This window comes from Chroicocephalus ridibundus, chromosome Z (genome assembly GCF_963924245.1).
Source record: "Chroicocephalus ridibundus chromosome Z, bChrRid1.1, whole genome shotgun sequence".
Lineage (NCBI taxonomy): Eukaryota > Metazoa > Chordata > Aves > Charadriiformes > Laridae > Chroicocephalus > Chroicocephalus ridibundus.
This window is the reverse complement of record NC_086316.1, coordinates 12,898,608-12,920,753: the sequence shown is the minus strand read 5'-3', so window position 1 is coordinate 12,920,753 and position 22,146 is coordinate 12,898,608.

Sequence of the window (22,146 nt, the reverse complement as noted above, 5' to 3'; positions counted from 1 at the left end):
TCCAGACATACATAGTACCTGGGGATTTACCTTCTCAATCCTTTTGCCTCTTATTTAAGCCCTGAAATTAAGTGCTAGCATAGCTAGCCATTTGCTTCAGAAAATTTTTACACTCTGTGTTCTTCACAGTAATGTTTCAAAAGACTAATTCAGGACTTTAAACTTAGATATTGAATACTGAAGTGCTTAAATTAACTACATCATACTTCTATACATATATTAAAATAACGTGATGGAGTTTGTATCCAAAACCACATAAGTCTGTGACATCCTTCCACCATTTTTTTTCTTTGTAAACTGTTTGCTCTTCCTCCTAGTGAGGACCTGATAGGCCATAGCAAATCAGGAGTGAAATTTCATGTCATCTTTGTATTTTCCAGTAAAAATGTAATGTTTCTATACATTTGTTATGCTTTTTAAAAAGCACCAAAAGAAAACATCTTTACTCTCCTTCAAATCAGGCAGAAATGGCTTTCAGTCCTTCTCAGGGGTACAACCTCTTCCACTTTTGAGCTGTACCCAGCCTGAGTGTCTTTCTCCACATTCAGCAGGAAGCCTTTTATATCTAAGTGGATTTCCATTTTTGTCACTTATTTATCCCACCAGGCAGGGCTAACTGGCCTTTGCATCTTTATAAATGCCATCTTATTATCCTTTCTGAAATTGTTAAAGAAAGCATGCTCTGTACTAGAGGTGAACACCAACTTCTGTGTAGCTGTCTGAAACTTGATTACCGTTAGGACTAAATTATAAGCTTCTGCTACTTAACTAAGTGCAACACTAAAAATCTGTAGAAGCCTACATTGTTCTTCTTCAAAACTGAGATGCACACATGAAGAGTGCACAAACCTAACACTGCTTACAGAGCTCTGATTACAAAGATAGTTTGCTAGTTACCTCAAGACCCTTGTATTGCTAAGAAGCTCATTTGAAACTGAAGCCATGATTTCACCATCCCACATATAAACTAATGGAGAAACAGAACATTTGCCCCAGGTACTGGCAAAGACTGTTCACCAGATCTATTAAAATCTATCTGTTTTCCCCCATGTATGCTGGCAGCCATGTCAAAAAGACTAGCATACTGGTAGAAGACAAAGGAAGAGCAGAGCAAGCTTTGCTGAGATGTTGCAGTGGGCAATTGCAAACTGAGTAATATTTTCTTTCCTTTGAAAATCTTAAACTATGGTTGGTCTTCCAAACCATAGAATCAATTATAGAATCATCGAATCAGAGAAAGGCTTGGGTTAGAAGGGACCTTTAAAGATCTACAAGATACCAGGCCTGGTAGCAACTGATGGGGCGGATCTTTCTCAACGGGAGAAAAGGATCTTTTTTCAAGAGTTAGCAGGGCTCAAAGAAAGAGCTTTAAAATAGATTTGAAGGGGGAAAGTGATAAAACCAGGCTTGATAGAGATAAGTCTGGGGGTGGCATGCCAATGTTTGATGGATGGTGTTATGGTTGACAACCACTTGAGGGATGGTTAGCCAGGTGTTGTGGTTTGCGCTGTGCTGGCACTAAATGAACAACATGGACTCTTTAACCTCTTTCCCTTCAGAGAAGGGAGAACATCTCCCTTCAGAAGAGAGGAGAGAAAATGAGAGAAAGAGAGAACTTACAGGCTGAAAAAGAAACTAAACTATTTTAATGAAATATTAATAATAAAATAATAGAAAAGTTATTAATATTTATTAAAAAAATGAAATATATAATATATATGTAAAAGTGTATCAAGCTCTCAGGATGACAATCAGGTCACCATCAGGCACGAGGAAAGTCCCAGACTGGACTCAGCAACAGACCAGAACTGGATCCCAGATCTGGATTCAGGAACACACAGGTTGGGATCAAAGGCAGATGAACTGACAGGGTCCTCCTCGGATGCTGGCCACTGAAGGAAAAAGGGAATCCTTTGATCCCTCAGACTTCACCTAGGGCAAATTGTGTCTGACAAACCTGGTGGCCTTCTATGAGAAGGTCACAACATCAATAGACAAGAGGAGAGCAACTGACGTCATTTACCTGGACCTAAGCAAAGCCTTTGACACTGTCCTGCATGACAATCTGGTCTCCAAGCTCATAAAATGTGGGTTTGATGGACTGACAATTCAGTGGATAAAGAACTGGCTTGACAGCTGCACCCAAAGAGTGGCTATCAATGGGTCCGTGTCCAAGTGGAGGCCAGTGACAAGTGGAGTCCCTCAAGGATCAGTACTGGGACGGGTCTTGTTTAACATCTTCGTCAGTGACATGGACAGTGGCATAGAGTGCACCCTCAGCAAGTTTGCCGACGACACCAAGCTGTGTGGGGCGGCTGACATGCTGGAGGGAAGGGATGCCATCCAGAGGGACCTTGACAGGCTGGAGAGGTGGGCCCATGCCAACCTCATGAAGTTCAACAAGACCAAGTGCAAGGTCCTCCATCTGGGTCGGGGCAATCCCAAGCACTGATATAGGCTGGGCAGTGACTGGCTTGAGAGCAGCCCTGAAGAAAAGGACTTGGGGGTGATGGTGGACAAGAGGATCAACATGAGCCAGCAGTGTGCAATAGCAGCCCAGAAAGCCAACCATATCGTGGGCTGCATCAGGAGAAGCGAGGCCAGCAGGTCGAGGGAGGTGATTCTCCCCCTCTAGTCCACTCTCGTGAGACCCCACCTGGAGTACTGCGTCCAGCTCTGGAGCCCCTACTACAAGAAAGATATGGACGTGTTGGTTGGAACATGTCCAGAGAAGGGCCATGAGGACGATCAGAGGGCTGAAGCACCTCTCCTATGAGGACAGACTGAGAGATTTGGGGTTGTTCAGTCTGGAGAAAAGAAGGCTCCAAGGAGATCTCATAGTGGCCTACCAGTATCTTAAGGGGGCCCACAAGAAAGCTGGTGAGGGACTTTTTAGGATGTCAGGTAATGGTAGGACTAGAGGGAATGGATTAAAACTAGAGATGGGTCGATTCAGACTGGACGTTAGGAAGAAGTTCTTCACCATAAGAGTGGTGAGACACTGGAACAGGTTGCCCAGAGAGGTGGTGGAAGCCCCATCCCTGGAAGTCTTTAAGGCATCTCTGCATACCATTCCTTGGCATTAACTGTAAACATCAGATGTTACCACTGCTAGAAGCAGACACTGTCTGAAAAATATACCATTAATTTCAGAGAGTGCAGTCAGTTAGAAGAGACTTAACTGAAAATAAAATCACTGAAAAGAAAATTAGTTTTGTTCTATCTCAAACCAGGACACAGGGAGGGTTGCAATATTTTTTTGTCATGGTTTTTTGACTAATGTACCTGTAGAAGACATTCTTATTATTCTTCTCATCCCTTGCCAAATTTATCTCCAGCTGTACCTTAGCTTTCCTGATCCCATCCCTACACCCCCCAGGCAGTATCACTGTATTCTTCCCAAGATGGATGCATCTCTCTGCTTCCACTTTATTTGAAACACAAATGAAACTTTGTGTTTCATTTTAAAGACCAGGTCCTCAGTCATGTTGGTCTCCTGCCTTCCTTGCCTGATTTCTGCACAGGGGAATCAAGAGTTCTTGTGCTCTAAGAAAAATGTCTTTAAGTAGCTGCTAGCTCTCTTCTACTCCTTTATCCCTATGGGTAGTTTCCCAGGGGGTCCCATCCACTAGTCCTGTAAACAATTGAAAGTTCACTTTCCTAAGGTTTAGGAACTTGACTATACTTTTCACCTAGCCTGTATCCTTCAAGATCGTGAATTCCAACAGGCCATGACCACTGCAGGTGAGGCTACCACCAATCTTGACCTCTCCACTAAGTTCCTCTGTATTAGTGAGCAGCAGGTCCAGGAACACATCTCCTCTAGTTGTACTTTCTATCACTTGGATTAGGAAGTTATCTTCAATGCACTCCAAGACAATCCTAGACTGTTTGCAGATTGATGCCGTGCTTTTCCAGCTGATGTCAGGGTGATTGAAGTCCCCTAGCATGATCAGGGCCTGGGAGCTTGATACTTCCTGTATTTCAAATAAGAACTCTTCATCAACATCCTCCCCTTGGTTGGGTGGTCTGTAGTAAATGCAAACCACAAGGATTCCTATGTTGTCTTGGTCTCTACCTGTGCATTGCAAATTATAGACATCGATTGCAGCGCTCCAATCATAGAAACACAGAATCATGGAATCATTTAATCATCTAGGTAGGAAGGGACCTTACAGATCATCAAGTCCAACCATTAACCTAACACTGACAAAACCACCACTAAACCATGTCCCTAAGGACCATGTCTACCCATCTTTTAAATATCTCCAGCACTTCCCAGGGCAGACCGTTCCAATGTTTGACAATCTTTTCAGTGAAGAAATTTTTGCTAATATTCATCCTAAACCTCCCCTGGTGCAACTTGAGATCATTTCCTCTCGTCCTATTACTTGTTACTTGGGAGAAGAGACCGACCACCTCTCTACACCCTCTCAGGTAATTTTAGAAAGTCTTAAGGTCTCCCCTCTGCCTCCTTTTCTCCAGACTAAACAATCCTAGTTCCCTCAGCTGCTCCTCACTAGATTTGTGCTGTAGACCCCTCACCGGCTTTGTTGCCCTTCTCTAGACATGCCAGGATCTCACTGTCTTTCTTGTAGTGAGGGGACCAAAACTGAACACTGTATCAGAGGTGATAGCTGACAGATTGTAGCTTTCCAGCTGCACAGCCGGAAATCTTACTGTTTCCTCCTTTTCTTCCCTACATTACCATACTACTGTTGAATGTGTCCCTTGAATTGCCTCTGTAAGGTGAATGAGGTTGGAAGTGACTGAAAAGCTTTCTTATACAGAAGGACCTTGCAAAATCAAGGGGGCTACTTAAGTATAAACTATTAAATTACAAATTGCTAAATCTCACCACATAATCCAGACCTTCAAAAATGCCTAGTAAATATTTATTTCTTACGAGTTTACCTACATGTTACATTTTAATGCAACAAAACAGGGTAAAAAGGCCCCAAGTATCTGTAGCTATATTCTTAGATGTCAAGACATGCCTGGACCATTCCTCACTCATTATTCCCCACTGCAACTACATATCCTCTCTTGAGAAGCCAGCACCTTTGAGGACACTGTATTCCCTTCCATAAAAAGACGACCTTGTAGGCATATCCAAAGATCGATATCTGCCTCTATCCACTAGGTTATAAACTATTACTGGAATATTTAATGATAAGACAGTTTCATGAATTGCAAAAGAAGTCACAAACAAATAAGCAGACAGACCTATCTGTTGTTTTTGCATTTCCCCCAGATATTTGTAGACATCTTTTCAGCGCTCACAAGCAAAACATCCTGAGTTGCATGTGCTTTGTTGAAATATGCATGCTATGGCAAGGAGAACTCTTTGGGGAATGCTGTAATCTTCTCGGCGTGCGTCACACGTGGTTCTGACATGGATAAACCACCAAAGTAAACAATAGGGAGAAGAATATTTAATGTAAAACCTCCACCAATGTAATACAGAATCAGAAACACAGACAGCTGAGAAAGTTGTATTAAATATGTCTATGATTGAATTTAATGTTTATAAAAGATACTGAAACAGCAGCCCTAGAGACAGATGCTTTTTATTCAGCCACACCAGGGGGAGAGCCCATATGCTTTTTGCTGTTCCATTGAACAGGCAGCAGCAGATGGGCATTTCTTTTTGCCTAGGAAAGCAAAGGAAGATTATACGCAAGGGAAATGCAGCTATAGGACTAGATGCTACTGCACCAAATAAACACCAGCAGACATGACACATGCTATAAATCCTGTAGGTATGATCAGTGAGGAAGGAACAATAATTACCAGTGTGCTTTATTTCCTTAGTCATATGACCCAGTCTGTATCCATATACTCTCTGCAGCTGACTGTTAGCTTCAGGTATGTTGAAGTTCTCTGTTCAAAGTCATTTTGGTAGCTGCAATCACAATTGGCTAATCCTGCAGTTGTCTGTGTCATGAAACAGACCTCTTAATTTACTTTTCTCTTGACATGCAAGGTGCATGTAACAGTGTATTTGCCTTGTGAGGCTTTGTGTTGGGAAAGGCACGTTCTGTAAAACCCTTGTGTAACAGAGGACAAAACACAGCACAAGTCTACTGTTGGTGTGTTTGCCCCTTTTCATAGTTCCTGAGCAGCTGTGCATCATCACAGACCCTAGGTGCCAGCTTCACAGATAAACTGACTATCTGCAGCCACAGGCTGGGACCAAATGTGGGAAGATGCAAATGTATGAAAAGAAAACACAGCAGAGGGGGGATTAATGCAGAGATGCAACTTCAGACCTGTTACAGGAGAATCAATAGCTTGCTTTTCCCACCAAAAACAGAAGTTAGCTCAGTGATGACTTGAACTATCTTCTTTAACTTTATAGAAAATTTTTCTTCAGAGAATACAAGAAGGAATTTAGCCTTTATGCATGATGTGTTATTTGTGATGGGAGGAAAGGAAGTAAAGACTTAGTCCACCATTTTGGTATGGTCAGCGTTTTGCATACTCTTATGACACCACCCATTTCTCCCAAGAGCCACCTCCTCACCATGGAAGTTTGAATTTGAATGTTGATCCATATGAAGGCTACATCTGGCAGATCACACATTCGCTGTAGGGATATTTAGGGTGAATCTCAGAAAACTTTTCCATTGATACAGACTTTCAACAGCCAAAACCCATTTTATAGCCCTACAGTCTTTCTTCTAGACATTCTGAATGCCTTTTTAACCACATAAGTTCCCCACTAGATTGCACCTCACATTTCTTTCACCACCTCTGATGGTGATGATTTAACTAGTAAGAGTTTCAGGATTCTTACTTTATTAATGTCTCATAAAATTTGGCCAAGAAACAAATACCTGTATCAACCCATCTAAGTCTTCTTATTAAATCATAGAATGATTTGGGTTAGAAGGGACCTTAAAGATCATCTAGTTCCAACCCCTCTGTCTAGTGGACACATTCCACTAGACCAGGTTGCTCAAAGCCCCATCCAGCCTGGCCTTGAACACTTCCACGGATGGGGCATCCGCAACTTCCCTGGGCAACCTGTTCCAGTGTCTCACCGTCTCATCATAAAAAATATCTTCCTTATATCTGATCTAAATATCCCCTCTTTTAGTTTAAAACCATTACCCCTTGTCCTATCACTACACTCCCTCATAAAGAGTCCCATTTTTTTATGGTTTAGAAATCACCATATCATACTTGAGGTTGTAAATTTATCCATAAACTTGTAATCTGATTTAAAAATAGGAAGTTGATTACTGTTTCTTTAGCAAATGGTGCCATTGGTTGCTCAATTTTCTAGAATTCACTTTGTGGTCAAGACCTAACTTAGGAGCATCAAGGAAAGCAGAGTGGCAACGAGAAAGCTCTGGACCAGTTTCCAAAGTCATCCTTGGAACTGGCATGAGAAGTGATCCTGGACAAATCTCTGTACCATGCTGTGCTTTCACTTCTGCCCCAGCATTTCCATTGCTTCTCACACATGAATACTAATGCATGAGCATTTTTTACTGACTATTTCAAAAGCTGGAACTTTGTGTGATTGGATTTTCTGCCTTCCTATTGCGAGGTTTCTTTCTCTTTCTGCTCTACCAAACAGGCCTTTTGATGATGTCTGAAAGAGTTTTAGTGAGAATATCTCAGTGTAAGGAGATGGCAAGCCCTCAGCAGCTGTAAGCACTCTTGAAGCTACCTGCTATGGAGAGTTGTTTTGCCTCCTTTCACTGTACCTTAGCTGTGTAACCGCAGCCACACAAAGGGAGATTTTGTAGATTGACTGGAAATGCTACGCTCCCCAGAGAAGCTGGGCTAAGGCTGTGTCGCAGCAAACAAAGGAGAGTCTTTGCCAGAGGATAACAAATATGCCAAGTATTCTGCTTAAAGAAGGATAAAGGGACAGTATTACTAAGAGAAGCACAATGATATTATCAGAAAAGGTTTACAAGCTCAGGTGCATGGTATAGGAAATATGTATATCCAAGTACATTTTGGTAAAAATTACAAATTCTTTCTCTCTGCCTAGCATCTTACAGGATAACTAAAATGTAGCAGTTACAATTCTGGTTATTTTGTTTTTTTTACAAAAAAGACAAGACCACCACCAGAACTGCCTTTCTTTCCCCAACCAGAATTCTATCTTCAAACTTCTCTGTAAATAAAATTCCTTTCAAACACGAATTAATTTCTCATACCGCTATACCACATCACAATGACTTTCAGATGAAATTTTATTAGATTATGGGATAGAAAAGTCCAAAACACATTTTGTTTCATTTTCAAGGAACAAAGTTCATTTTGGAATTTCCAGTACATAGGGACATATTTTGGTCATTAATTTATTTCACATAGAAAGATTGGATGAGAAATCAAACTTCACACACTTAAAATTCCTTTTTTGAGTTATATCATAGAATCACAGAATGGCTTAAATTGGGAGGGACATTAAAGATCTTCTAGTTCCAATCCCCCTACCATGGGCAGAGATTCCACCCAGTAGACCAGGTTGCTTAAAGACCCATTCAATCTGGCCTTGAACACTTCCAGGCATCCACAACTTCCCTGGGCAACCTGTTGCAGTGCCTCACCACCCTCACAGGAAAGAATTTCTTCCTCATATTTAATCTAAATCTCCCCTCTTTCAGTTTAAAATCATTATGCCTTGTCCTATCACTGCATTCCCTCATAAAAAGTCCCTCCCCAGCTTTCCTGTACTCCCGCTTCAGGTACCGGAAGGCCATTAAAGGGTCTCCCTGGAGCCTCCTCTTCTCCAGGCTGAACAGCCCCAACTCTCTCAGCTTGTCTTCATAGGAGAGATGCTCTGATCATCTTCGTGGCTCTACTCTGGACCCGCTCCAACAGGTCCATGTCCTTTTTGTGGTGAGGACGGCAGATGTGAACACAGTGCTCCAGGTGGGGTCTCACCAGGGCAGAGTAGAGGGGCAGAATCACCTCCCTCGACATGCTGGCCACGCTTCTTTTGATGCAGACCAGGATGTGGTTGGCTTTCTGGGCAGTGAGAGCACACTGCTGACTCATGTTGAGCTTCTCATCTACCAACATGCCCAAGTCCTTCTCCTCAGGGCTGCTCTCAATCCATTCTCCACCCAGCTGGTATTTGTGCCTGGGATTGCCATGACCCAGGTGCAGGACCTTGCACTTGGTCTTGTTGAACTTCATAAGGTTTGCATGGGCCCACCTCTCAAGCCTGTCCAGGTCCCTCTGGATGGCATCCCTTCCCTCCAGCATGTCAACTGCTCCACACAGCTTGGTGTTGTTGGCAAAGTTGCTGAGGGTGCTCTCGATCCCACTCAATCACAACATCTTTTCCAATCCCTCATAACTACTAAGAAGAAAAAGAAAAGAGAAGAAGAAACTGAGTTCCCTGATGACCTATTTTTATCTTTCCTATCTTCTGTACCTTGAAGAACTGAAGTTCTTTACTAATGCATATTTTAGGATGCATAATTATTCAAACAGTGACTTAAAGTATAAATCAATACAGGATCAGGCTTAATTCAGCACTTTTGTTAAGATCAAAGGAGTATTGCTGATATTTTATTTTTAATGTTTGCATTGAAATATATCTTTTACTTATGTTCAACTACATAAACAGCAGGCTTAACTGAATTTTCAAGCCCTTTGGTTATGAACTGAACTTCTGAATGCTAAATTAACCATTACTATAAGTATTGCTATAAATACGTCTATAAAAACCAAACACTGTTCTTGATTAATAGATTAAACTGAGGCTAAATTGACTTTTTTCTTAATTTGTTTTCTCCATATTAATCTTATTAAAAATACCTCTGAATTTAATTAACATTTAACACAGAAATTTTGTTTGGTAATTGACTTAATTTTTTAACTAATTGGTGACATATTAAGTACTCATTTTCCAAGAACACTGTTCATTACCAAAGAGTAATAATTCTAGTGAAGAAAATATTCATCTTTTTGTCAGGGAGATTTTTCTTTTTAAGTTAATTGGCAAATATTTTTGTTGAATCACCTCTAAGTTAGGATTATTATGACCAATCAGTCTGGTTCTCTTACTTCTTATATGTAACTACCAGTACATTATACTTCATTGAAAAACACTGGAGAAGCTAATCGAAAAATTCTCTTCTTAGGCAAGTAATTTGTCTTTGTTTAAACAATAATAATTACCAGCCATAGATGCCTTTATGGTTAATTGTTCGATAAAAATATTTACTTGTACAAATTAAAACTTTGTCTTTCTTTTCAAATAAACTGTGGCTTGTTGAACTCATCAACACCTATAGAGACTTTCTTTTTAACTTGTGATGTTATTTAAGAATTATTTACAGAATTCTGATTTCATTAGGGCATTCTGTTCATGAATAAGCATCTGGTACAATACCTACAAAGAAACCTGCACATGAAAAAAGCACAACAAAAGGTGTCAGAGACACTGAAAATCGTTTGCTGTATTATTGTGTTATTTTTGACAACACAGGACAAAACAGAATACTTTTTATTCTCAGCTGATGAAAGCAGGACAAATTTCCTTTCCAAGTTTAATGTCCGGAATCCCAGTTCTTATCTCCTGTATTACATATAGCCTAAAGATGCTGACCTCTCAAATGAGTGAAAAGCATGGATACACCCACGCAGAACAAAGCACAGCATGCAGTTCTACACATCATCTGGTAGATACAAGTGAAACTTTACTACAGGTAATATAGCAATTTGGCTAATGTCAGATAAAAAAATATAGGAATGACTTTTGTGCACATGTACAGGTAGATAAACATTAATATATAGAAGTTACAAAAAACTCATTTATTGACCTACACAAGCTAAAATGTGTTCAGTCTTTTTTTCCCCCCTTTTTTAACATGAACTTCTGAATTTTATTTTTCTTCTCCTGAAAGGAATTGCATAAGCCAGACAATCAAAGGAAGACTTAGGATAAGTACCTTTCAGAAATCCTCAGAAATCACTTTAACAGGGATCACTGAGGTTATGCACTGTATACTGCAGGCTGACTCAGGTTCATATTCCGGTATGGTCATCCCGATTTATTAGGACACTCTGACTGATTTGAGCAATTTTATTGTTTGAACCTAGAGTGTTGCTGCCTTTTCCTTGACACTGTCTTGAAAACCATGTTCCTGACCAATCACATTGCCTTGGTGTGGAGCATACTTAGAAGTGTCATTTGAGAGCTGCATCTGGGATGCTGTTAGAAACCTTCAGCCCAACTGACCTTCACAGATTCCAACTGTTAGAAGCATCTTGAAACTGCCGAGACAAACCTTGCAAAGCAACTTGGTTTGCACTAAACCACCCCACCGTCATTTTGCCTCATTTGCCCCTTGGTCTTACACTCCCTGGGTTTATGTATGGCTCCTCAGTGCAAAATCAGAGCACAGGAATGCCACAACCACCAGCACTGTTGAGCTGCATTCATATCCAAGCCACAAGATGCTGTTAGGCATAAGAATGGTTCATTTCTGCCTAAAAATCACCAGGCTTTCGTTGTACAAGAACCACTCGTACAGCCCCAGAGCCACCACACTGAAAGGACAACTACAAGTGCAAAACAACAAAGCTATAAAGTCTGCACTTCCAAACACACCTTTAGCAATATTTTGTCCTTGAAGAAATCAAGCATACTAAATCTTTTTGCCAACCAGCCACATCAAACATGTTTGTTGCTATGGTAATAGAATATGGGGAGATGACAGTGGACCCAGACAGTCCGAGATATACTCATCTGTGTGCCAGAAGCCAGTTTTTATCTTGGAAGCTACTACTTACAAGCACTTTTCATGCCTGTTCAGCATATTCTGTTCTTTTTTTGCTTTCTCACTAAACGTGGGAGAGCTGAACCATTTTTTAACAGGCACAAGCACAGACAGAAAAACAGAACAGTTGCGGATTGCTTTGCATAAGAGATATTTTCTGTTAAATCTGAATTTGCAGTGTATCTTTGTGGCTGAGTAGTTTCACTTGTGTCTGCACTACCCTTTTACATCTTCAAACACAGATTTTTTGACCATAAGTTTGTTTTTGATTAGGATATACTTCAAGGTCTACTGTCCCTCATTGTCCCAGCTATTTATCTTCTGTCTGCTCCTTGATGCTCAGCTCAAGAGCACCCTGTAACAGAAAACACTGTGTGACTCATGCAAACCTCATGCACCTCGCAGAGTGCAGGCCTAATCTGGCTCATCACTACCCTTCCACCTCCAGTTAATCGGGAAGATAATAGTTTTAAATTGCACACCAATGGATGCACACAATTTGTTCTCTCTCCTGCAGTTGCTGTTTTAAGATCTATCTAAGCAGACACAAAATTTGCCTTTGCTTCTTTTTCATTTTCCACCCCTAAGCATAGCTTTTTTGCGTAAATCATCAATTCGTACATATTATGACAATGTGTCATTATAAAATATTTCATACCTGACGACCTTTGAGTGTTCCTTATTCAAAGATTTATGAAAGCTTAGCATGAGGTGTGTCTAATGATCCCTGTATAAACGCTCTGAAAGCTCTCTCCTACGAAGGCTCAAGCAGGTGTAACAGTCATTTTTGAAACTCACCCTCAGTCTAAGGTACTTTGGCAGTGCTTGACAGTTCTCATTTGCTAAATAAAGTACAATGTGCCAACCTGAAATAAATGTAAACAATCACCTTTCTTCCATGTTAATCAAAGTCTGATTAATGCATTCCAGTAGCTGTTGCTGGTACAGTAGGAGAATGCTTTTTGTTGCAAAACCAAAACTCGTATAAATCATGGTTCTGCTTCATCTATTGAACTTTGGTTTAAGCTGTAATGATTGCCTTGCCTGAAAATATTGTCAACCCGGTCTCTTGCACAAAAGAAGCTTGAGGAGTACGCACTAGATTTGCAGTTGTCTACCCCATATAAATTCTTCTATTGTAAGGAAAACAGTTGCAAAATTAAAATTGATTCCAAACTCCCTTCCCCAAAGTCACTCAAGAAAAAGCAGGACAAGTTCTATGAAGCCATTTGGGCCAGGCACCTACCTGTCACATGTGTTGATTACCATTCATAGAAAGTATTCTGAGTTTGTGCCAAAGACTGAAAATTTTGGTTTTGTTGTTTGTGCTGAAAATTGAGACCAACTGTGTAATTATGAGAGATTTTTAATATATGTTCAAGCTGAAATGTGTCTTTTTAATTTGTATCTTAAATGAACATTTTCAGTTATTTTTTAATGCATATTTTTGTAGAGCTCTACTCATCAAATCTTCCTTTGTGAGCCCTCCAGCAGAGAGACAATGCTCAGGAGTGGAAGACAAGTACTATAAACAAACAGGACTGCCACATGAGAAAGACAACAAGTAAGAAAAGTATCTTCTAATAATTCTATCCTCTAAAATGACTAAGCCCTGAAAGGCAAATGAGATGTGAGTAGCCAGAAAGGCAGCCTGGTTAGAAGGGAAAAATTACCGAACAAAACCAACCAACAAAACAAATGCCTGCCAACCTAGTAACCAGGCCTGGAAACCAGAAACATCCTTCAAAAGTGCAGTTGGCCCCTTTGATTTTCAGATGGGATACCTAGAAACTGAAGACACCCTGAAATACCACCGGTAAGTGTGAAAATCCCCAAAAATTTTAACAGGGCCTTTTGGATATGCAAACAGTTTGGGAAAATAAAATTGGTCTGAAAGAACAGAAAACATCATCCGGCTGTTACTGGTGAAAACAGAAATTAATACTGTCTGTGGGCTGGACAATGTGGTGGTGTCCCTCTTATGTCTCTAGGATATTAAAAGGACTTGATTTCTATCCCAAATGGAGCCACTCTGTCCGAGAATGTCCATGCTGCATGTCCTTTTCCTTTCCTATTCATGTTGAAACCTGCACGAGCTTTCTACAGTATCTTGGGCTGTCTCTCCAAGGACACCTGGCTGACTCCAGGCTCTGACATGGATTGGCTTTGAAGGGAGACACTGTCTGTTGTCATATTGGTCCCTCTTTGGGCCCACTTTTGGTGTTGGGTTGGTTTATCCTTTGCTCTTGTGGAAGGTGGTTGGGTCACCCCCCCAGGAATGGCTTGTCTTCACCTCTGGGGTGGTTTGGCTCATTCTGAAATCTGTTTAATTGCCTTCATCCTAATATTCTATATCCATACAATTAGTCTATCATAAGTGTATCTGCTGCTATATTGCTGATAAGTTTCCTTCACTAACGATAAGTTTATGACTTATCCTGTAATAGTATATACCTGTAGTAGTATATACCTGTAATAGTATATACCTACTTGCTTGTTGCTGTTATTGGTTGTTGCAGTAGTATTATTTGTTGCTATATGATTGATTGCTGGTATTATTGACTATTGACAGTAATTTCTATATATGTATTTGTATTCACTTTGTCAATCATAGGTATACTTGTTAGTGGTGATTTTGTGGTAGTATACCTCCTTGTGGTGTTTTTTTTTTTTGTATTTGTGGTATTCTGTAATAAAGTAGGAAAATTTAGAGGATAAAAGCCTCCACGTTCTTGCATACTACGCTACCCTACAAACCCACCATCATTATCTGTAGACAACCATGTCAGTGTAACCTTTTAGGTCATGACAAAATGGTGGAAGAAACTCACTCCAGATGAGTGGGAACCCCACGACCTGAGTAAAGACTAGGTCGGCTACTGTCACCTCACCTCACAGGCTTCTTCTTTTGAGCTACTTGACCCTTCTTGTTTAAAGAAAAGATGTATATTTGTGCAAAGAGAGCATGAATGGTATCTACTATCAGTTAAATGATACTAAATGAATTGCTGCTCTGGCCCAAAATGTAATTTAGCTGTCTGAAAAGGGAGAAGGAAAAAATCAGTCTCATGCAGTACCTACTCTTCCCAAAGTGCCATCAAAATAGATTAATATCAACATAAATACGATTATATTCTTTTCTGTTTGTAATTGTTGGTGGACAGGAAACTATAGAACGCTGCATGGAAACAGCTTCTTACTAACATTTTCTGATGCTCACTAATTCTTTTAGAAAAAGTCTTTAACTCATCTTTCATATGTAAACTTAAACTTGTCTGTTCTTCAGCCATTGTGATACACTTGCCTGGTTTATTTGAGCCTTCTTTTCTTTCTTGAATGCTGTCATCAGACCATGCCCAATAATACAACACGGTCCTTTGAGCATGCATCCATTTGGACATACAGTCTCAGGGTTCAAGGAAGATGCGTCTCTTTTATGACTGAAAATGGTGCATGATTTCTTATGATACCTTCTTGCAATTATGTCAATTATTAATCATAGAATCATAGAATATCTCAAGTTGGAACATCTGAATGGTATGGTAAAATTGCCTCCATGGAGAGGTGCAGAGACCAGCAATTCAAACCACACAGAACTCCCACCTGAAACTCTCATGTTTTGGTGAATGTTAAGAGAATCTCTGTTGCAAATCTTCCATTAAAAAGGCAAAGAATGAGTATTTAGTTTCATAATATGGTATGATCCATATGTAAGAATAGCATAAAATTTAGTTTTATTGAGATTCTGAACTTCAAGATGCTATGTTTTTAACAGGGGACTCAGGACCAATGAAGTCTATCTGATTTCTGTCTTTATTAATTAATCAGAAAACATTCCTTCAACTACAGATTGTGAAAAAGGAGGCCAGGAGGCCTATGTATGTATATAAATCATTGAATGCTGTAACATTTCTTAATTTCCCTGGGGTTCACATTTCTATATAAGACTAATAATATTTGTGAAGCATTATGTTAAATAATATAATTATAGACTAATGCCTTTATGTATTTCATACAACAAGCTTATACACAGCTTCTTTTCAGCAAAAAGGTGTGGTAACTACTAACTATAAAAAGAAAGTGAAAGTCAACAGGACATTTCTGCTGCCCCTTCAAAAGAAACGTTATCTAAAACATTGCTCTAAAACCTTGGAACATATTATTCTGTGCTATCAGGGACAATATACGACATATTTCCGTTGCATTCAACTAAGTCTCTACCAACAAAATGAATTAGAGAGATCAGCTCTTAAACCATTTTCAAAGCTCTGACATACAGTCATCTTGCTAATAGAATAAATGCTTTTGCTAATAGAGGGTTCTAAGCATGAGTTTTTCCAGATGCTATGGTCCAGAATTTCCTTCCCAAACATGAGGATGGTAATCTATGCTGTAACTTAACTTTTTTTTCACTTTCCTAGGAAATATGACAATACACTCTTAATATGAATGAGATTCAGTGTCAGAGCTGAGATTTTCATGTTATACCAAGATAGTAATTTTGTCAGGTTTTGTTTGTTTGTTTTGGAATAATGTATCTAAATACTAAGTTTACACCAAGATAAATTTATGATTGGCCTGGGTTTATTTTGTTTATTATTCATCTATCTTTTTTCTTTTAGTGATACAAAATATTTATGGAAGTTAGTTACACTGCATGTTATTTTTGGTCTCCTTTGAACGTGATGTAACAAAAGTAAAAAAAAAAAAAGATAAGTTTCTTGGGTCAGTGAGAATTGTATTAATCATCTACTGTTATAAGAACCTTCCCAACAAAAAAAACCAAAGAAACAATGCATTTTTTTGGGGATAATTTTCATGTTTGGTCTCAGCCAAAAATAGACAAAGACACTACTTAAAGCAAAACACTACAGCATAATTGCAAAATGCCATTATTGGGCTTTTAATCCCCTCTTCTGGACCTTAGCAAAGATGTTAATTTATAAGGCTTTAAATAAGTCCTAACCTTATGCTCCACTGAACCTTGATTTGCCACATTCCTATAAATTCCTATAAATTTTTCTCCCTTTTTTTTTCTTTTAGTTGTTGGTACTAATTTTTACCTCAATTCACATACAAACCAACTTGTATTAATATTTTTAAACAAGATTTAACGTGTCACAATATCAAATAACTTACTGAAAAGTGAAAGTATATAACTGTCCCTTTCCTTCTTCCTTTAAGTTAAGAATAAACCTAAAAAGGAATCATGTTTGACTTGCGATACTCCGGTTTTGCAACAAGTAATGTCCATACCTGCAAGAGAGTGCTGCTCTGAATGTATCCACAGCAACAAGGTAAACAGCATGCTAACTTTTTGTGAAATTGAACACAGCAAAAAAAAAAAAAATGAAAGGTATGAAAAAGCTGTATAGTACAGATATCAAATTTTGATACAGCACATTCCACTACTGCATGGCAAAATATTTTATGGAAGGATCTGTATCATTAATGAAAATTATTTCCTCAAGATAATATACCACACTAGTAACAAAACCAGAAGTAGAATAAAGATTACTACCACACAGTCAAATGCTCCCCACATTATTCCACATTCTCAGAAATAAGTTTAGGAAACTATATTCATTTTCCAAACTGCTGAAAATTTCTTAGCAATATCCTACTCCTTACTAAATTGAAAAGAATTGGAAGTGTTAAAACTTAGATTTACTGTAACTAGCTATTAAGTAGCAAGTGTTATTGATTTTACATAAACACAGAGAAAAAATATATGTATGAGACATACATAAAAGAGATGCATTGCGCAGACAAAGTCTTAACAGGTAAATATCTGTGCAGTTTTAAAGTTAAAAATCATTTCATGTTTAATGGTTATTTAACAACACAAACTTAACACAGAAGAGATTTTTCTTCATATTTTGCTTCTGGTTTTGTTTTTTTTTGGTCTAAATATGTTACAAGATATGTAATAACTGTCCCATGATTCACTGAACTTTGAATTAGCAAAGATTTGCTGTTGATTTGCCTTTGCCATGGAAAGCTTTGAGTCATAGAAAATCACTCCTTAGCCTTTCATATCCCCCCAAAATCTATCTCTCACTGAAACATGTTTCCTTTAAAAAAAAAAAGGATTAAATTTATTGATCTGTGAACTGACATTCTACCATGAGTTAAGACATTGATGGTTGCTTTCTAAGTAAAAAAGTGCATCAACAGACTACTTGGAGGGAGAAAAAAAAGAAAAGTATTTCCGTAATGGAAAGTGATTATTTTTGTGCATTGAAGAGCTTCATCTAAAAAAGTAAAATCTGCTAAATGGATGCATTTTTCTCTCAGCAGAAAAAATAATTACAATAATGACACCAGTTTTTTGGATTTATAAGAGTTATTTCGGCTCAGAGAGTCACCAAGAATTACAAACTAAAAAGAACTGCACCTATGCTATCTTCCTGTCACTCTCTCGGGAATGGATTAACATCCTTCATCCTTCATCCTTCATTCTGGTGGTGGAGGTCATCTGCTCTGGGCAGAAACCCCTGCAAAAGCAAGAAGGAAACAAGTCTTCCTCTTACATCATGATTCCAGGGCACACTGTCCGGCTTCTGGTCAGGAAGAGTAGCTTTAAATTTTTTTTTATTTTTATTTTTTACTGCAAAACGTTTTCTTCTTTCTAAAGTTTTATTTATATTATATTAACATAGTTGAAATAAAGTTGAATAGGACCCACTGTAGAGGATATATTAAGGAAGACAACCCCACACACACATCAATAGAATATTTACTTTGTTTTCCCACTATTTTGTATAACATAAATTCACTGAAATAATTAAGGTAGTCTTGGTTTGTGAGCTTTATCAAATAAGCATTCCAATCAATTAACATGTTGGAGACTTTGCTGATTAACATCTACTTCCACATCCTTAATTCATTGACTCTTTGGTTACCTTTGCCGCACTCTTTAAATTTTGCTTTCTGAGCCCCTTTTTAGTATATATCCCTCTTTTCCAAAACACACTACTCTGTACCAAAAAAATAAACAAAGAATTTACAATGTACTGAATAGACACGCATACTCTTTATGGCTTTTGTAATAATATTAGTCAAGGAAAATCAGACATAAAAAACTTCATAGCTGACCTGAGGTTGACAATGTATTTTATTTCTAAATCTTTTCATATAAATATAAAAAATAGTACAAGAAGTATTTTAAAGTTTTTAATCCCGATTTTTAACTCAGTTTAAATCTCTCAGATAAGTTATCTGAAATATGTCTGAACTATACATAACAATGACTGCAAAAGCTAAATTAATTCAGTTAAAATTAAAAAATATAAAACTTTTATTTGTATTTTAGATTTGGTTTTCAGAAACAGTAAGCTAATGAATTTTTGGAGCACTGCTTACAAATACGTATAGTAGATGACTTACGTAAGTTATAAATAGAATCCATGACACAAACTTGACGGAATGAGTTCCACTTGCTCTATCAGAGAACATAAGCGTGGCGCATAAGGAAAATGCAATCAAAACTGTCTAGTACAAATCCAAATGTAAACACTGAATGTCACATTGACATTCACCAGATAAGACCCAAACCAACACCATGTCTTCCAAGAAAATACAGACTTATGCCATTACAACTATTTAATACACAGTTGAAGTGACAAGCTTCTGGAAACAAAGGCACTGATAGCTCATAGCTAGAGCTAATAGCTTTAAACAAATTATAGTCACACTAACACCATCCTAAAATCTCAGGAGTTCAAAGTCATCTTGATATAGTTCCAGTAGCATGTTGTACAATTCTTAAATATTGCCCGCCCCCTTTTTTTTTCCCCTGAACTGTCAACATTGTTATTGATGCCACTTTATCAATTTTAAATGCCACTTTGTTATTGATGCCACTTTATCATTTTTTTTTTCCACACCTTGTCATTAAACAGATATTTAACCAGTCATTGCATTTGCTGAAATCTGCCTCATCTAATTTACTGATCAGCTGCTTGAGGTACCCCTTGTGAAGAATGTCCATTGATCTCAAGTCTGTGGAAGTTTCTAGCTAGCTTATGGCAGACCTGGCCCAGACGTTTAAAATCTAAGGCTCTGTCTTAAAGGAGGAATTGGAATCTGTCTAGCACAAGCGTCTCTAAGGTCAACATAGTCTAATCACAGTCACCAAATAGTCTAATACTAACTGGATTAAGATGCTCTCATGCAAGATGTGGGCAAATTACTGCATTACTGTAGTTAACCTGTGCTTGTTTTTTTTTCTCTGGACAGGACAACCAGTCACTATCCCACATTTTTAATGAACTGTGAGAAAAAAAATATAAAAAAAAAATAATGGATGAAAATGAAATAATTAGCAGTGACTCCACTGATCTCTGAATCAAGAGGGACTGAAACCCTGTGAGTAGACTGAAACCCTGTGAGACTGAAAGGTGGTGAGGGACTTTTTAAGATGTCGGGTAATGGTAGGACTAGAGGGAATGGATTAAAACTAGAGATGGGTTGATTCAGACTGGACGTTAGGAAGAAGTTCCTCACCAGGAAGGTGGTGAGACACTGGAACAGGTTGCCCAGAGAGGTGGTGGAAGCCCCATCCCTGGAAGTTTTTAAGGCCAGGCTGGATGGGGCTTTGAGCAACCTGACCTAGTGGGAGGTGTCCCTGCCCATGGTAGGGGGGTTGGAACTAGATGATCTTTAAGGTCCCTTCCAATGCTAACAATTGATTCTATGATTCTAGTGTTTTGCAGGCTTCAGATAGAAGGATGCTAATATAATCTTTTCTAGTGATATTTTCATTGGTGTGCAGTCCTCTCCAGGACTACTGGTATGGTCCTTCTCCCTTTGCCTTCTTTCTCACAGTTTAAACAAAAAATGTTCTTCTTCTCATGCTTGGCTTTTTATTAAGTAATTTCATATTGTTCTTACTTCTTCCTTTACATGTGACTTCCTTTGAGCAGCCTGTTCTAGTGGGAGGTGTCCCTGCCCACAGCAGGGAGTTGGAACTAGTTGATCTTTAAGGTCCCTTCCAAGTCTAACAGTTCTATGGTTCTACGATTCTATGTGCTTTTTCATTGCAGTGCTTTTGAATGTACTGTGTTCCACATATGCCTATTCCTACAGCAGCTACTGGTAGGCTGGAAATGCCTTCTTGAGAAACTGGGTGTGTAACTTTTTCCTAGATAGAAAGTTAGCAGACCCAGAGACATTGTTTTGAATCCATTTTGTACAAGGACAGTTAAAACTGGGCAAAACTACCGGTTACTCATCTCAAAGTGTGAGCACTTTATGTCTACGTATGTCCTATATAAGAGGACAGAATCACTTGTTTTGTATATCAGTATTTTCCATCTTGTATAATGATAAAATAGTTAGAAAGGTAAAATTCTCTTTACTGTTGTTATTTAGAAAGTGTTGTGAAGTGAATAAATCTTATTCAATTCAAAATCTTGATTTTTACGACTTTGTAACTTGCTAGGATGTCAAGATTTATGAAGACAGAGAAGAAATCTTGTGTTTTTTGAACCTCCCAAAATCCCTAAACTTTTGTATGATGTTATTTTAAAAACTCACAAATATTTGAACACCATATATACACATGTTGTCCATAAATAGATTAAAATAAAAGGTCCAATCTACTACAGAAATCAATGGAATTCTGTCATTCTGTAGTTCTGTCATGGTTTAACCCCAGCTGGCAGTTGGGACCATTCAGCCACACATGCAGTTCTGCCCCTTCCTCCTTCTTCCTCCAGGTTTATATAGTGAGCAAGACATCATATGAAATATCTCTTTGGTCATTTGGGGTCAGCTGTCCCAGCTGTGTCCCCTCCCAACTTCTTGTGCACCCCGAGCCTGCTCGCTGGTGCGGTGGTGTGAGGAGCAGAAAAGGCCTTAAGAGCTTGGCAATAACTAAAAACATCACTGTGCTATCAACACCGCTTTCATCCCAAATCCAAAACATAACCTCACACCAGCTGCTAGAAAGAAAGTTAACTCCATCCCAACTGAAACCATGCCAAATTCTTCTTCCATGACGGATTGTCTAAAAGGGCTTTACAAAAAATTTAACATTGCTGAAGAGATGACATTTGCAGACATCTGCGTACATTTTCTGACCATTTTACAAACCAAACTTAGTTTTGGTAAATTATATGATAATTTAAACTTAACCTTTAAAGTTGCAGAGGATGTATTGAACTTAACATTTTACATAATAAAAGTTTAACGGATGTTTTAAAAAAATTCAATTCTTCTATAAATCTAGTGACTAAAATAGAGGAACCATTCATCTTCAAACAAAGCAGTATATATAGTAAATATACTGAATTATCACTTTCAAATGAAAAATTACTCCTCTAACCAAAAAATGTATATTATTACTAGTTGCTGTGACAGTACGGTATTTAGCAACAAGGGT